General features: G+C 36.6%; 1 pseudogene; it reads left to right on the top strand.

The window, feature by feature from the left end:
- The first annotated feature begins 247 nt into the window (after nt 1-247).
- On the top strand, nt 248-1,945 carry LOC124972259 (protein phosphatase 1 regulatory subunit 14B-like; annotated as a pseudogene).
- The last annotated feature ends 2,300 nt before the right edge of the window (nt 1,946-4,245 follow it).

The raw sequence follows: 4,245 nt of genomic DNA, 5'->3' as shown, positions 1-4,245 counted from the left end.
GCCCCTGGGAATTCTAAAAAATTTGTATCTGTCCTGACTACTTGGTTTTGTATATAACAGGATGTCCTGAAGCAAATAAGATACTCATAATCTCAATACTGTATTTTCAGTTCAAATCTCTTTCTGTGTCAAATGTCCAGAGTATCAAATATTTAGCTGCTTGGGACACATGGATTTCCTAATGCATGTCCAAAATGGTACTCATCCTGTTTCTCACAAACTCACTCTTACTTCTGTATTCCCTACAATGGCAGATGGCACTACCACACATTATTGTCACCCAGGTCGGAAATCTGGTAAATGCCCCAGACTTCTCCAACCACCTACTGTGCATGTAGTCACCCAAGGCATATTAATCTATCTGAAATAGCACCCCAATTCATCCTCTCCTCTTCTCTTCACCGCCACTACCTTAATTCATGCTATTCCAATATCCCTCTGGATACCATGACCTCTTGAAACACAGTGTTCCATGTTGCATATTTTCTTTGCCTATGACATTCTTATACCTCTCACGTGCCTAGTTAATGCTAAACCAAAATTTAAGACTAAACTCAAATATCACCTTCTCTGGAATACAGTTTCCTCTTTTCCCATTTAAGTGTGGTTAATTTCCCTTGTTCTCTGCTCCATGGCACTCTATTTTAGCATGGTACTTCTATTTTGGCAAGTACAACATTCTTGTGTAGTTGTTCATTTAACTATTTCTTCTTTCATTTGATTCCAACATTCTTCCTTCTTTTTAAAAATCACATGCAGAAAAAAGAAAAATTTGGATGAATGATCAGTTTTCTGTTTACTAATATATATAAGGAACCTCCCTCCTTATTAGATGTCATCTCCTTATAACATCTGTATTAAATTCAACTTTTAAATATGCTCCTGTTTTGATTTCTGCTTTCTCTCTGGTTTGACAAATTTCAATGATTAAATTCCCTATAATTGGAGGGATTCTTGAAATGTGAGTAATAAGTCCATTAATAGTAATATCTCATTTAAAACATTTTCAAAACAAACATTGTAATACAATAAACTCATTAAGTTTCCATTAAATTTCTCCATCAGAGTGAACATCGTGCATTTGTTGAGGGTTACTTAATGAAATATCATTAACCCAAGTACTTCAGAAATTAATATAAAACTCTTCACATGAAATAATATCTTACATAAGTATATGCCTTGTTATGAAGGCCCATGGTCAGAGCTCATCGATTCTATAAGTTTATCACACTGAGGAGATTAAATTTCATGCTTTGCTAAAGATTAATAGAAAAATATCACTAGAGTTGTGCACATTACTTATTAATGTAAAGCAATGACTGCCTCTTCCTAACAAAAAAGAACTTCAGAAATTAAAGTATTATAGAGGATTTCAAACTTTTCATATTGGGGAAGCAAAAAAGATGAGAAGATAAATGAACACTGGAGGACAGTGACCTCCCTGGGGGCGCTGCATTTGCAGTCCCAGTCAGGCCAGGCGGTGGTGGCCCTGGGTCCTGCCTGTACTTTCAGAGCTCCACTGGGGTGGCAGGCAAGGATCCGGGCGGTGCGGACAACGAGGGCCCAGTAGACGCCAATGGAAGGTCACCGTCAAAAGTAGGACCGCAAGGAGCTACAAAAGCGCCTCAACCTAGAGAAGTGAATCTTGAAACGGCTCACGTGCCTCTACCACTGCCAGGAAGAAGAGATCGCAGAGCTGGAAATTGATGTGGATGAGCTCCTGGACATGGAGAGTGATGACACCTGGGCTTCCAGGGTCAAGGAGCTGCTGGTTGACTATTACAAACCCACTGAGGCCTTCATCTGCGGCCTGCACCCAGGGCAGGTGGAAGCCGAGCACACCACAGAAGTAATAAGGGTACCTGACTCAGGTGAATGGTGGCTGGTTATTATTCAAGGTAGCTACTCTTTATTAAAAGTCTACAATAGGCTTGTAATTTTATAACTCACTTTTGAATTATTTAGGGTTGCTGTTATTTCATAGCAGAACTTACTGAAAGAAGGAACTCTGGAATTAATTCCCAATTGCTTATACAAAGAGTATGCAATTCAGCAGAATATAGCCCTTTGTTTGCACATAATTGGAGTTTTCGTCTAATCTTCCTTCGGATAATCTAATCTTTCATCATTTCTGGGAATGACTCTTCTACATTCAACATTTCTAGACATGTGTACAATATGTCTATTGGACAATTTCTCCCTTACATATGATCATATTATCTATTTTGTGTTAAATTCCTGAATCCAATACATGCCTTACCTTATTTCCCATAGGCTCTCTGGCCTGCAAGAAAAAGAGATTTTTCTCTCCTCAGAGGCACTTGCCAAAGCTGCATTAAAGAAGAAATGAATGAAATCTGCTTGATCTCAGAGACATGCTGTTTTGTAGATAATGAAAACAAATGAAGCATAGCAGTTAATTTTGTTCTTTGTATCACAGATGGGGCCTCTTGTTAAAGAAATCTCTCAATCAAATAAATTCTTTTATTTGACACTGTAGTCACCCTCTCTATTTTCATTCAAAGAAAGATAAGCAAGGACAACTCATATTTGCTCCCAAACTTCCATCATTCTCTGAGTTCTCTAGACATTTTAAATTCCAAGACCACTGATCATCATTGCCTATTTTTATTAAACAGTGAAAACCTAGAAAATTATTCTTCTTTATAGTCCCTAAGATAGATTGTACAAAAAAAAGCACTAGAGACCTTCATATTTTAAATGGCTTGTCTCACCAAAGTTTCAAGGTCACATTTTCTTTGTTTTAAAAAAAGGTCAGTGCAAAAATAAATGAATTGCAGCAAAAAGAAATACCAAGTAAATAGAGCAAAAGAGAAGCCTAGGGGACTGTGGATAAAGCAGAATTGAGGAGTGAGGTAAATATCAGCTGATGGTTTCTGAAACAGGAATTTCATACTCACAAAAAATCTTCTAGAAATCATTTTTAATGTATTTTGAAAAAGCTTAAAAACAATGGTCTCAAAGATGGTTATGTCTTTTTTCAGAGACAGAATATTTTCACCCAGTGATTCTGTCTTGTTTTGAATGTGTTTTCTCATGAATCCTTGACCGTTTAGGTGACCTTGCATAGAGATGAGAGAATCTGAGAATCAGAGATGACATGTGACTTATACTAAACGAAGACATTCATCTATGCCTAGGATTAGAGGTTGACTGCTGACCACTGATTTAGCAGGTCTCTCCCTGACTTTTACCTAGGGACATATTAGCATCACAGATAATTATGCAAAATTATTTTATCTATGCAAATCAGATTATACATAGTACATAGTATTCAGCAATCACTTATCTAATTTCACAAAATAACATGCTTGTCTTTCATGTCAGTATGTGTGGCTATGGGACATTCTTTTTAAAGACTGCATCACATTCATGTAAATTAGTGGCCTCTAACTGGGAATGGCAGGAGCAATTTTGCTCCCTCCCGCAAGGGGACAGATGGCAATGTCTGGAGACATTTTTGGTTGTCACAACTGGGCAGAAGGTGCTAATGGGTGGTGGCCAAGAATGTTGCTCAGCATCCTACGTGCACTGGACAGCCCTTAGAGCCAAAAATGACCTATGGCCCAAATGTCAGTAGTGCTAATGCTGAGAAACCCTGAAAATAGACCTACAGTACCACAATTGACTTAACAAATTCTCTATTGGTGGGCATTTGAAATGTTCCCAATATTAATTACTGTAGTAGCAATGAATATACAAGCAGATATCTGTTTGCACATCATTCTAAATATCATTTTAGGATAAATACCTAGAAGAATAATTTTTTGGTCAAAGATTATGCCACCAAAGGGTTAAACACATTGTAAACTTGAACTACAAAAGGTTATATGACTTTACATTTCTTCCAAGAATATGTGAAGGTGCATGGTTCTCCAAACACTCTTCAATCTCCACGAAGTATTATCCACCCTGTTAAGTTTGGCCAAACTTTAACATATGAATTTCTACTTTGTTATTGTTATTTGAAAATTATTGTTACTGAGTTCAACAATATTTTAAAAAGTGTATTTGTCTTTAGGTCTTTTCTTTCTTTTGTAAATTGCCCATTCATATCCTTGATGATTTTTCTATTGAGTTGCTTATCATTATGATTGGAAAGAACTTCGTGTTGTACATGCTATAAATATTTTTTCCTCATTTGTCATTTGTATTTTAACATTTATAATTTTTGGACATGCAGAAGCGTTACATTTTTATAAAAGCAAATTTATCCTTATTCAA

The sequence above is a fragment of the Sciurus carolinensis genome, chromosome X, assembly GCF_902686445.1.
Source record: "Sciurus carolinensis chromosome X, mSciCar1.2, whole genome shotgun sequence".
Lineage (NCBI taxonomy): Eukaryota > Metazoa > Chordata > Mammalia > Rodentia > Sciuridae > Sciurus > Sciurus carolinensis.
Note: the sequence above shows the minus strand (reverse complement) of the source record. Positions and strands in the feature narration are given on the sequence as shown.